The 13,754-nt window shown below is 36.8% G+C and overlaps 1 pseudogene; it reads right to left on the bottom strand.

Annotated features, from left to right (window-relative positions):
• Window positions 1-10,178, bottom strand: part of LOC142455993 (small ribosomal subunit protein uS5 pseudogene) — a 60,886-nt pseudogene extending 50,708 nt beyond the window's left edge.
• Between the last annotated feature and the right edge of the window lie 3,576 nt (window positions 10,179-13,754).

Below are 13,754 nucleotides of genomic sequence, written 5' to 3'. Positions count from 1 at the left end.
CCATGGGAAACGCTATCAGGAGGGACCAGTCCCTATCAAAGGGCATCATGCTTGGTAAAATGGAAAATAACTGGGAATGAGACCCTGAATGAGATGAGTCGACACAGAGACTGAATCAATATATTCAACACATGGGAAAGATTGCGAGGATGGTGCAGAAGAGGACTGTGTCTTGCTCTGCTGCACATAGGTCTCTGAGAGTTAGACCTAACCCACTGGCACGCAACAACAGGAACTTTTGTAAGTAACTCATCATATCATTGTACACATTAAATTATATAATTCTCCTTATTTACCATGGGAATCTCTCTTCCATGAGTGTCATTTTAATGTTTAAGAATGACTGAAATATATAAATTCATACATTGAGAATAAATACACAGATGCTTGATATGTATAAATTTAATTCAAGCCTAGGCACATACATCACCAGTATGAAATGCATACTGTACTTTAAATAGTTATATCTGAAATACTTTGCTCTGTACAGTCTATGTCAGCAATTTGAAATAGGAGGGAGATATATGTTGTTCTTATCATTCAAGTACATTAGTATCACAAAGAAAAAGAGAAGATTGAAGAGCAATGTTTCATAACTTTTTTACAGTTCAGTAGGAAATGTATATTTATATATGTGAAAGTAAGGCTACATTAATGCTGAACAACATAGAAATATTTTTAAACAAAAATAATGAAATGTGAACATTGGTTCTGGGCATATGTAGGTCCATAGTCCTTTGAAAGTAAGACATGTTTTCTTTCTGTTGCCCAAAGGGTCCTTATGAGTTAGCGACAACTTGGTTTCAGCTAGTAACAACACCTCTTCCCTGGAAAATCCTGCACCCTTAGATGGATGCTACATCTACCTTAGGAGCTTGGGGATCCTCAAGAGACTCCAATTGTGTTACTTTTCAATTATCTTTGAATTTGGAGATCAAAAAGTTGTCTGAAAGGGCAAGACCAGGGCTATGTAGTAGATAAAGTTTCCTAATGAAATTTTTCTCTAACGGTCTTTTATATTCTTGAAAAATGTGGAAGTGAATTTTCATAGGAAAAAGAACCTTGGTATAATTTTCCTGTTTTTTAGTTAACAATGCAGATTTTAAAGCTTTTCACACTTCTTCACAGTAAGCCCCCATGACAATCCTATGTCCTCTGAGAAAATCTATCAAGTCCATTCCTTTGTAACTTCAAGAAACCTTTGACACAGCTTTCTGAGCTGACGCCTCTGCTTTGAAGGAACCTGTCTCAGCAGGATCTCTTGGAAGCCACTCTTTTGATTGGACATTACTTTCTAGATCAGTGGTTCTCAACCTTCCTAATGCCACGGACCTATAATACAGTTCCACATGTTGTGGTGACCCCCTAACCATAAAATTATTTTTGTTGCTACTTCATAACTGTCATTTTGCTACTGTTATGAAGCGTTCGACACCCAAAGGGGTCACAACCCACATATTGAGAACCGCTGATCTAGATAATATTAGTAAATATTAGTTTAGATTCATTCAATATAATTATTTTCAACATTTTAAATTTCTTAAAATACTGGAAGAATCAGCAGTTCTTTAAGCCATCTGATTTTTGTGCAGTGCATTGAGCTGAAAACGAAGGAGAAAGATGAGTGATCGTGATCCCAGCACTTCATGAGCAGGTTGAAACATTTCAGTTCGTATTTCATCGATTTCTGGAGTCCAGTCTGTGGCCTATGCTTTCTGGGCAGCTTGCACTTTCTCCTCCAAGCCCGTTGCCACTTGCTCATATGCTGCAACCTCTTGAAATGGTTGTATGTTGACTGCATATTTCGGTACAACAACTTCGTGTATGCTTTACTTTTATTTTTTTTGCTTCCTGCATCACTCAATATTTTCCCTGTAGAATCTTTCAGTATTGCAACGTAAGCGTGAATTTTTTATTGAGTTCTTTCAGGTTAACACATGCTGAGCATATTCTTCAGTTTTGATTTTCTAACTCTAGGTCTTGCACATTTTAGTATAATATTTTATTACTTTGTTTTCTTGAGTCACCTTTACAGTTTTCTGTTCATCTCTTTGACTTCATTATTTCTTCAATGTGCCTCACTTATGCTGTGATTAAGAGCAAGTTTCAGAGATGCTTCTGACATCCACTTTGATGTCACTTTGATGTCTTTTTTTACTTTCCTGTCTTTTTAGCGAATTTTTGCTTTCATCATTTTTTCTTTTTGTCATCCTACAATTGTTCAAATATTCTGCCATTGTTGCTCACTTCAGAAGATTTTTTCTTGAGATGTTCTTGCAGTGGGTGGTAATTTGGCTCTGGTGGAGGTTTTTAAATATTCTTCATCTTCTCTCTAAACTTACATATGAGAAATTAATGATCTGTTCCACAGTCAACCTCTGGTCTGGTTTTAGCTGATAATAATGAGTTTGTATATCTTATCTTCCCTCATATGTAGTCAATTTCATTTCTATGCACTCCATATGGAGAAGTCCACATGTAGAATCACCTTCTGTGTTGTTGAAAAAATGTATTTTCAATGGAAAGTCAATAGTCTTGCAAATTGTGTCATGGGACAGCCAGTTTCATTCTTATTACCAAGGCAATACTGTTCCTTCCTTTTGCTTTCCAAATTTTGTATCCCAATTGCCAAAAATTATCAATGCATTCTGTGTGCCAGCTTGATCAATTTCAGACTGAAGATGCTGGTACAATGATTCAATTTCTTTATTGCTAGCTCTCATGGTTGGTGTATAAATTTAAATAATAGTTATATTGATCATATTTCCTCATATCTAGACAGATACTATCCTATCACAGACAGAATTGCATTTCAAGATAGATTTTGAAATGTTTCTTTGATGATGAATGCAACACCATTCCTATAGATTGTTTCATTCCCAGCATAGGAAACAACATGATTTTCTGATTCAAAATAGTCAATATCAGTCCATTTCAGTTCACTAATGCCTCAAATGTTGATTTATATGCACTACATATAATTTTTATGACTTCAAATTTTTCTAGTTTACTAGTTTGCACATTTCAAGTCATCATTATTAAGTGATGTTTTCAGCTGCTTCTTCTCATTTGAATCCTGTTCTGTCGTGAAACAAAGATTCCAAAGACTTTACTCCATCTGCTTCAGAATAGTTGAATCTCCTTGGAGAAGGCAGCTAGTTGTTCCCCAATCATATCTTGAGAGCCCTCTGACCTGAGGGACTCATTTTATGGTACAATCTCTGACACTGTTATGCTTACTTTCATAAGGTTTTCAGTGTCTGGCAATGGTTTTATTCTGTCCATGGTTTTTATTCTGTCCATAGGTCCATGGCTAATTCCTCAGAAGTAGACAGCCTATTCCTTTTTCATGGTCTCTTCTTAGTTTGGAAGCTCTGCCAAACTTACCCACTGTCTGTGAGCCTTCTGACATTTGAAATACAGGTGACACAGCTTCCACATCACAGCAACACACAAGCCAACATAATACAGTAAACTGGTAGTCAAGTGGTGGAGATCACATCATAGAAGAGACAAAACTACTGAGAATTTGGCTATGGCGAATTAAAAAAACAATCTGAATATCACATATTATCACAAGAATGATCACCAGTCTGTTGATCAGTTTGTCATCTTGTGATGGATAATGTGTTGCTCTGTGGCCAGAAACTATGTTACTGGTATATCAAATACCAGCAGGGTCATCCAAAATGTTTCAGCAAAACTTTCAGACCCAGAATGGACTATTAAAAAGAAATAGACTGTCCAGTTCTGAAGAATTAGTCACTGAACATTTTAGGGGCAGCATCAAAACATTGTTAGATACTGAAGTGCACACAAGTAGCAGTAGAACATGTTTGGATATCATGCCAAAAGATAAGCCTTTCCGGTCAGTAGGCACTCAAAATATGTCTGCGAAAGAACTGCCTTCTCAAAGGCAGAGTTGACCACGATGATGGAAATGGAAGAAGACCTTCAGGAGTGGGTTTTGGGGTCTTCCTTTAGTCAGGCATCACTAGTATAATGCAAATATGAAAGGCAGTTTCAAATATCTGTTCGTAATTGAAACATGAAATGTATGAAGTAGGCATCCAGGAAAATTAGAAGTTAAGAAAATTAAATGGAAGGTATGAAGATTGGTTTATGATATATTCAAGAAGAGTGTATCATATTTATAATCAAAGAGGATATTTAAACATCAATTTTGAAGTACAATTCTGTCTGTGATAGAATAATATTTATTCATAAACAAAGAAACCCAGCCAGCCCAACTCTTAGTCATATTGCAGTACCAACAAATAAAGCTTGCGATGAAAAAATTTCAGTTTTATGAAGTCCTTCATTCAGAATTTATCAAACATGCCATCAAGAAGTGTTCGTGATTATTAGCTATTGAAATGTAAATGTTGGAAACAATGAGGAAAAGAGAGTAATTTAAAATTTTTGTCTTGGTGATTGAAATGAAAGAGTAGATGCCATGATCAAACTTTTCAAGACCAATGACTTTTTAATCCTGTATATATTTTCCAGTAGTATTTTTTCCCAGTAGTATTAAAGGTGACTTTACACATGGACTTACTTTAATGGAATACACAGAAATTGACTGCATCTGTAGAGAGAGGCAATGGAGAAGCTCAATATCAGCTCCTAAAAGGAAGCCGGGGAGTAAGTCTGGGGCAGATCATCAATTGCTCATATCCAAGTTTAGGTTGAAGTTGTAAAAGATTAAATAATCCTCAAAAGTCAAAATACAACCTTGAGCCTATCCCACCTGAATTCCAAAAACCATTTCAAGAAAAAATTAATATATTGAACATTAATGACAAAAAACAATGATCTGTGGGAAAACATCAGAAATGTTATAAGCAAAGGAAGTGAAAGGATATCTAAGAGACAGGAAAGAAAACATGTGTGGATGTCAGAAGAGACTCTGAAACTTGCTAAAAATATAGAGTAGCTAAGGCAAATAGAAGAAATGATGATTTAAAAGACTGGAACAGAAAATTTCAAAGGGCAACTCTATAAGAGAAAATAAAATATTACTTTGGAACATGCAAAAAAAACAGAGTTAGAAAAACAAAAAAGAAAAATTCAAGCCTGAAGTTTCAATATTGAAAGATTCTATGGACACATTACTGAAAGATGGAGGAAGCATCAAGGTAAGATGGAAAGAATTATCAGTCACTGGACCAAAAATACCTAGTTGATATTGCACCGTTTCAGAAGGGAGCACATGATCAAGGACGAATGATACTGAAAGAAGTCAAAGCTGCACTGAAGGCATCAGCCCCAAAAGGTTCCAGGAATTGATGGAATACCATTCGAAATGTTTCAACAAGCTGATGAAGCACTGGAGGCATGCATTAGTCTATATGAAGAAATTTGGAAGAAAGATAACTTGCCAACTGACTAGAAGAGATCTGTGTTTGTATCCATTGCAAAGAATAGTGACCTAACAGAATGCACACATTATAGAATGATATCACATGCTATAAAATTTTACTGAAGATCATTCAACAAGGATTATAGCAGCAAATTGACAAGGATCTACTACAAATTCAGTCCAGATTAAGACAAAGATGTGGGAAAAAGGATATTATTGTTGATGTCAGATGGATCTTGGCTAAATGTAGAGAATACCAAAAATGCAATTAAATGTATGTTATTGACTGTGCAAGGGAATTCGTCTGTGTGTATCATAAAAAAGTCTATGGATAGTTTGAGAAAATGAGATTTCCAGAACACATAATTGTGCCCATACAAACCTCTACATTGATGAAAATGCATTCATTCAAAGAGAACAAAGAAAGAGTGCATGGTTTAAAATCGGGAAAGGTGTATGACAAGGTGGTCTCCTCACTATATTTTTTCAATCTTATGCTGAGTAAATAATCAGAGAAGCTGAACTACTTGAAAAAGAATGCGGTATCATAATTGGAGGAAGACTCATTAACAGCCTGCAATATGCATATGACACAATATTACGTGTTGAAAGTAAGTAGGATTTTAATCACTTGCTCATGAAGATCAAGGGTTTCAACCTACAATATGAATTACAACTCAGTGTCGAGAAAACCCAAATCCTCCCAACTAGACCAGTTGGGTACATCATGAGAAATGGAGAAAAGGTTGGAGTGGTCAAGGACTTTGTTTTGCTTGGATGCAGTCAGTGCTCATGTAAACATCAGTCCAGAGATCAAGTGATGCACGACATTGTTAAAGCTGTTACACAAGGCCTCTTTATGAGATTGAAAAGTGAGGATGTTACTTTGAGGACAAATGTGCCCTGACCTGAGCCCTGTTGTTTTCATTTCTTTTTCTCTTTCACAGCTTTATTAGCACTTCTTCCACTCAGCAGGTGAGGGGGTACCCTCCAGAAAACCAATGCTCATTTGTTTTCTTCCCCACTCTTCAAAAGTGATGTTTACTTTTAAAATCCTTTTGCTTATTTTTTAAACTTGAGGGCTCTTACAACTCTTATCACAATCCATACATCGATTGAATCAGGCATGTTTGTACATATGTTGCCTCCATTTTTTCTAGACATTTACTTTCTATTGAGCCCTTGGTATCAGCTCCTCCTTTTTTTTCTACCTCCCTCCTCCCAGCACCCTCATAACTCCCTGATAGATTGCATTGTACATATTTTACCTCACTCCTCCACCCTCCCTCCCCCAGGTCCCCTTGGAAATTTATAAATTATTCTTTTTTTCATCTTACACTCCCCGTGTTTTAATTTCACCCCATCTTCTGCTGTCTGTCCCCCTTGGGGCCCATACATCCATGATCTTGATTTGTTCTGCCTTACTCTCCCCCTGACCCTTTTCTTTCTAGTATCACTGCTCCTCTTATTGGTCCTGAGGGGTTTATCTGTTCTGTTTATCTCTGTTGTGAGTTCTGATCTGGGCCAGCATATTTGTTCTGGACTAGCCAGATTTGTAAGATGGAATTTGGGGTCATGGTACTGGTGGGGAAGGAAGTGCTAAAGAACTAGAGGAAGGTTGTGTGTTTCGTTGGTGCTATACTGCACCCTGACTAGCTCTTCTCTTCCTTGGGGCCTTTCCGGAAGGGGCATGCCCAATTGACTACTGATGGGCTTTGGTTGGGTCTCTATTCGGCCCTCCCCCTCAGTCCCATTGATATTACTTTGTTTGTATATTTGTTTGTTTTGGGTCTTTAATGCCTGATAACTGATCCCATTGACACCTCATGGTCTTACAGGCTGGTGTGCTTCTTCCATATGGGCTTTCTTGCTTCTCAGCTATATGACTGCTTCTTAATCTTCAAGCCTTTGTTTTTTATGTGAGGGGGATAGTACATTTGGGGTTCATTCCACCAGGTCAGACTGTTAACCAAGCAATTATTTAAAGGATCTGAAAATATTGTGTAACAGTGTGCAACAAAAGACACCTGATTTATGACAGACGGGGGACTAGTTTTGCCAGCATGACAATGCGCCTGCTCACACAGCCATCTCAGTGTGCCAATTTTTGGCAAAAAAACAGCATGCCTGTCTTTCCCCACAAAAGTTACTCACTTGACCTAACTCTGTGAAACTTCTTTTTGTACGCTAAATGCAGACGGACATGAAAGAAAGGACAGTGATTTGAGGCCATAGAAGAAGTGAAGAAAAAAGTGAGGGAGGTGCTGTCAGTCATCCAAACAGATGAGTTTGAAAAATGTTTCCACGAAAGGAATGGCAGATTTAGCAAATGTATTAAGTGTAATGGAGAGTATTTTGAATATTATAAGGTTGTTTTGTAAAAATAAAATAAATTAATTCATATAATTCAATAGTTCAATCATATCAAGAAGAGCTGTGCAAGCATTACCAGAATCAATTTTAAAACATTTTCTTCTTTCTTGTACTCATTATTACTGTAATTCTTATTATTTTTAATTTTGGAAAAGTATACACAACAAAATATTCTTTGATTCAACACCATCTACTTGTATAATTGAGTACCATTCATTATACTATATTGTACAGCCAGTACTGATATCATTTTCTAAATTATTCCAGCATTAACATAAACTCATTCTCTCTAAACAAAAACTCTTCCTTTTCCCCATGGTAAACGTCGGTAAATTTTTATTTCCTTTTAAAAATAGTTTCCTTGGTATAAAACTAATACATAATATAGTTCCATTGTTAAGTTACATTTAAAAATAGTTGTATCTGTATCAATGCATTTTCTTGTGCTGTCCCTCATCTCCTGCATTCCCCACTTCCTCCCCAATTCTCTTCACCCTGCCAACATCCATTCTAATAAGCCATTGCCTCAGTCATTGTCTCTGTTTATCCACTCCTGTGCTTCATAAACTAGGAAACCTAGAGTGAACCCAAAATACCAACAACAAAATGGAACAGAAAGAAGAAAATAATAATAATATTATAAAGATAAAAACAGAAATAAAGAGTAAGAAATAGAAGACAACCAACAATATTTTAAAAGCCAAAGAATAAATTTATGTCATTAAACAAGCGAGAAATATTTAAATCTATAACAAATTCAGGTTGGGTTAAGAGGGATGCACCTAGCCAAGTATTATATTATACCATGCTTCAATTCACCATCATCAACTTTACAATAGTCTCTCTGACAGTAGGGCTAGTTGAGTTTCTCCTCTGTGGTCAGAGGGCATCTGTGGTCAGAGGGCATCTGTGGTCAGAGGGGATCTGCCAGAGGCTTAATCTGATTCGATTCTCTGCAGATAGATTTGAAGCTCTCACTGTTCTCGTCAACCTACTACAAACTGAGTGTTCGCAATATAAGCTCTGATACCATTCCCTTCATCATATTTGGATTTTGTCAATAACAGCTTTGGTTCACACAGGCTTCCGTGCTACTTTGGTGTGGACTTAACTGATGCCTCACTTAGCTGTCTGCTTGTTTGAATACAAACAAACCTTTAAGACCTCAGCCACTGTTCCAATTAATAGTCAGGTACCATCTGCTTTCTTTACCATGCTCTGCTGTAGCACCCTTATTTTCAATGATCTCTTCATAGAGGTAAGTATCCAGGAGGGCCATGTTTTAAAAAATAATATTTCTTAGACTGGGGCTAGAATAATGTGGAAGCCCAAACTCAATCTGCTTCTACAGGAGTTAAGAAAAACCCTGATTTATTTTGCCGGTCATATTATGACAAAAACCCAAACCCACAGGAACAACAACTAAGAAAACAAAAACAAACAAAGACAGAAACGTAAAGGGGAAAAAATGGACAAAACAGAAAAAAAATTATCAATCATCCCTTTGGAGTTTAGCTATACAGATTAGAACTTTGTGAAAGGCTTCATCGCATGTTCAAGTTGGACATTAAATGAGGAAGACGGAAGAAGAGCTGAGGCATTTGCATGATTGTACAGGTAAAGAGTACAGGATGCATCATCAATTGCCGAAAGAACAAAACTCTGTATTGAACAAGTCCAGTCAGAAGGCGCCTCAGATGTAAGGATGATGGCATTTATAAGGATGATGGTAGTTTGGACAAGTTATCAGGAGAGACCAGGCCCTGTGAAAGGACATCGTGATAGTAAAGCAGAGGGGCAGCAACAAAGAGGAAGGCCCTTGCTGAGATGGACTGACGCAATGGCTGCAACAAGGGGCTCAAACATCAGAACAATTCTGAGGATGGAGCAAGACTAGGCAGTGTTTCATTCTGCTTCTTCTGTTGTGTACAGTGTACACATATATAGAAGGCACCTTTCAGCCAGAACAGTAACAGGTATTAGATTAGTGTCGTACAAAATAGAACTTTTCTACAGCTAATTCACTGGTAACAGAGAAACATTTTGCTTGGAAAAAATAGTGCATGTATAAGCTGGAACTTTGGTAGCAATAGTTTTTGAAGTACCATTGTATATCTAATAGAGCATGTATATTTATTTTAATAAATATTTTGATTATTCATGAAATAATATGACTGGATTAAGAGAGCTTTCACCTATAGACAGATATGAATACTGCCTGATTGTATCATAGACAGTCGAGTATATTGATCAATATTTATTTTTGTTATTGCAAGGTTACATAAACTAGCCGCCTAGTAACAACTCTACCAATGCACTGGGTAATCTCTGAGGCTGCACTGCGAGTTTGAAGACGGTGACGTGGAAGCTCATCCTGCTGACGAGCAGAACTTCGCTGTGCTGTCTCCACATGGTCGATGTCATCCAGTCCACTCTGAGTCATAGTGAAACCTTGTTCCGCAGAACTAAACAATGCCTCCTCCTATGCATCCTCATTATTGTGATTATTTTGGAGTTGTTATTTGTGATTGTTTTAATTGCTGCAGCCGCTAAGTCAATACATCTATTTCATCCAGAGTCTTCCTTCCTTTTTATTCACTGACAGGCTACTTCATCGAACATAATGTTCTTTTCCAGGACTGGCGTCTCCTGATATACAGAGTATGTTAGATGAAAACATTTCATCCTCGCTTCTAAGGAGAATTCTGGCTGGGCAGTCCCTGCGCTTGTATTATTCTTTGACAACGCCATAGTTCAATTGCATCAATGCTTCTTCCGGCTTCTGATTCATTGTCACACGTATAGGAGGTGATTGAAAAGATCTTGGCTTGGGCAGGCGTACCTTAGTCCTCCAAATGCCACCGTGGCTCTTTAACCCAGAGGTCAGGCGCAGCAGACTATGCGGTTTGAAGCTTGGACTTGTTCCGTGAGAGGTCATGGCGGACGCCAGCAAAGGAAAACACGGTGTTGTTTGTTTTTCGTGAGGTTCTCTTTGGGCCTGTTGTGAGGATGTCCCCTTTCTTTACACCGAGGTGGGCTCCACGGCGGAGGCGGGAGCCTGTGGAGCGCCGGTAAGTGCTAAGAGTCTCGGTTTTCAGCAAACAAGGCTGTGTCCACTCCCTAGTGTGGGTTTTTCCTGAGTCTTCCTCCAATTTGAATTCAGGATTTTTCTTAATATAGCTCGGGGTTTCAGATTATTTGCTCAGCATACAGATGGAATACTTCTTCAGAAAGCATACAACCCTAACACGCATCTTTTCTAATTTTAAGTCATCCTTCTGTTCTGTTCAAAAAGCTATCTCTTTCTGTGTATAAGTTCCATGTGAGCCCAATTAAGCATTCTGGAATTCCCATTCTTTGCAATGTTAAGCATAATTGGCTATGATCTATATAGTAGAATTCTTTTTTCATGGTCAATAAAACACAGTTAACCATCTTTCTGTTACTCTTTGCTTTCAGCCAAGATCCATCTGACTACCTCAATGACATCCTTCGTTACCCATCCTCTTCTGAATTCACCCTGAATTTTTGCCAGTTTCCTATCAATGTAATGCTGCAATCATTTTTTTAATTATCTTCAGCAAATTTTTACTTGGTATGATTTTAATCACACTGCTCAAGACTGTTTGCATCCTCTTGGATCAGCTTACTTTGGGATAGGCACACATATGGATTTTTTTCTATAACCAGTTGGCAATAAACTGTCTTAAATTTTTCCTGGTATAAACTAGTGAGTGCTTCCAAGGGTACGTTTGTCGTTTGGAAACATTTCGATTGGTGCTATATACTTTTCTTTTTTTTTTTTAAACAATTTATTGGGGCTGATACAATTCTTATCACAGTTCATACATATACATACATCAATTGTATAAAGCACATCTGTACAGTCTTTGCCCTCATCATTTTTTTTTTTCATTTCAGTAGTGCCCTGAGTGCACTCTTGGTGTTCTCCCTTCAAGATCATCAGTCCTTATGCCACCTCTTAAATGATTCAGCGCCCCTCTTAAAAAAGCTCCCTCTAAAAAAGGCTATATGTCAACCAATTTTTTTAGAGACTCGGTGCATTGGTTCTCTCTTCTTTTGATGCTTCCTGCAGCATTCCTTTTGTCCTTAAAGCTTCCTTCAACATTACCATTGGTCTTCAGCTTATTTTCTGCAGACCTTTCAGCTTCAGATACCCTGAGGGTGTTTTGTTTTGACCTTTCCAACTCTATATTTTGCACATTTCATTTTCATGCTTTATTTTCTCCTGCTACCTTTACAAGCTTTCTATTGAGTACTGCCTACATTGCCTTCTTTTAATTTTACCACAATGGGCACCTTCTAAAAGTTTTCTTTTTGATTCACCTTTAAATTCTCCTGCAGAAAGCACACTTACTCATGTTTACAGTCTAAGATTTAAACCACTTTGCCCTATCCATCATCCATCTTATTACATTGCCTACTTTAACTGATGATTCCATTAAGCAGTTTAATAGAACTTCTTTGTACACTAAATGCTATTTTTGTTTGTTCTACTGGACAATACCTATTTAATTCTTTATGGTAAAAAAAATGGCCATTAATTTGTCAGGATGGTTCCACAGAAGCAAAGCATTTGCCTCCTTTTCTTCCAAATCACCTCATCGATCTATTCTGATAGCTTTAACTAGTCACATTTTGTAGAATTTTGTATGCACTTCTTGGGGGACTCTGTATATATTTTGAAGACATTTCTGAATACCTTGTATTGAGAAGTACTTCTTATATGGATATTTTTATTCTCTAATCATTTCAAGTTTCTCACATAAGATTACTTTTTGTTCTTATTCATCTTTGAGTAGACTCTGACTGATTGCTAAGCATTGCAATCATATATAATTAGTTGTAATAGAAAGGATTTGGGGAAAAACATGGAAAGTCCTTAAATACATTTTCTCATAAAATTACTCAATGTTGTAGTACAGAAAAAAATAATTCTAGTAACCCTTTTCATCACCCACCCTCACTGTTAATTATCTATTAGATACTGTTATGCTTTAAAAGCTAAATGAGTCTCCATATCATCACTGACTACATATTCTTGGTGAATCAACAGGATTACTGGAGTCTTTTAGTGATTATATATATTTAATTGAGACAGGATAGGCCCTAATACAAGAGAAGTCATAACTAGAGTCTTGGAAAATAGGTTGAAGTAAGATCCCTCTGCCTTTAAAAAATGTCTGAAAATGATTCTAACCACACTTTTGACAGAGAATTGCTATCCTTAAAGGGACTATTAAAGATCAAATAATTTGATAATCTTAAAATTGGAAATTAGAAGTACATAGGCATTCTTCTGTCCATACAGTGTTGGATGTTTTAGTAGTGATAACTCTAATATCTCTGGAAGGAAAAGAGATGAGTTGAAAAAGAAAGGAAAAATAAAACCCTCTATTAAACATATACTTTAAGCTATGAAATATAATTCTACACATATATGCAAAAATATATATTTTTGATGAGAATAAAACTTATATTTGAGGTAATATTAAATGTGTAATTAAACTTTTAATGAAATGAGGGGATTGATGTTGAAGGAATAAAAGAGTTTATTATGCATTTAAAGGAGGATTTCAATGAGGAACTACATTGTCCATTGTCTTATACTGCATTGTCTAGAGAAGCAAAGCCAGTGAGATATGTATCTATATATATATATGTATATATATATATATATATATATATAGAGAGAGAGAGAGAGAGAGAGAGAGGTTTTTCCTCAGGCAATGACTCACAGTTATGTAGGCACACAAGGTTTAATGCCATGGGTCAGATGTCAGACTGGAAGCTTCTCCTGATTCCCAGAGCTGCAAAGGCTGATGAATGCAGCAATGGCAAGTTGGACAATGAGCTTCCGGCTGCAAAGGGAAATGAATCCATAATCAGCAGATGAAACAGCCCAGACCCCCCAAATAGGACAGAAAACTTTCACCAATATCATATCCATCAAAAGGAAACCAGAATTCAAGGTAATAATTATATTTATTATTACATT

Source organism: Tenrec ecaudatus, chromosome 9 (genome assembly GCF_050624435.1).
Source record: "Tenrec ecaudatus isolate mTenEca1 chromosome 9, mTenEca1.hap1, whole genome shotgun sequence".
In the NCBI taxonomy this organism is placed as follows: Eukaryota; Metazoa; Chordata; class Mammalia; order Afrosoricida; family Tenrecidae; genus Tenrec; species Tenrec ecaudatus.
This window is presented reverse-complemented; position numbering and strand designations above follow the sequence as displayed.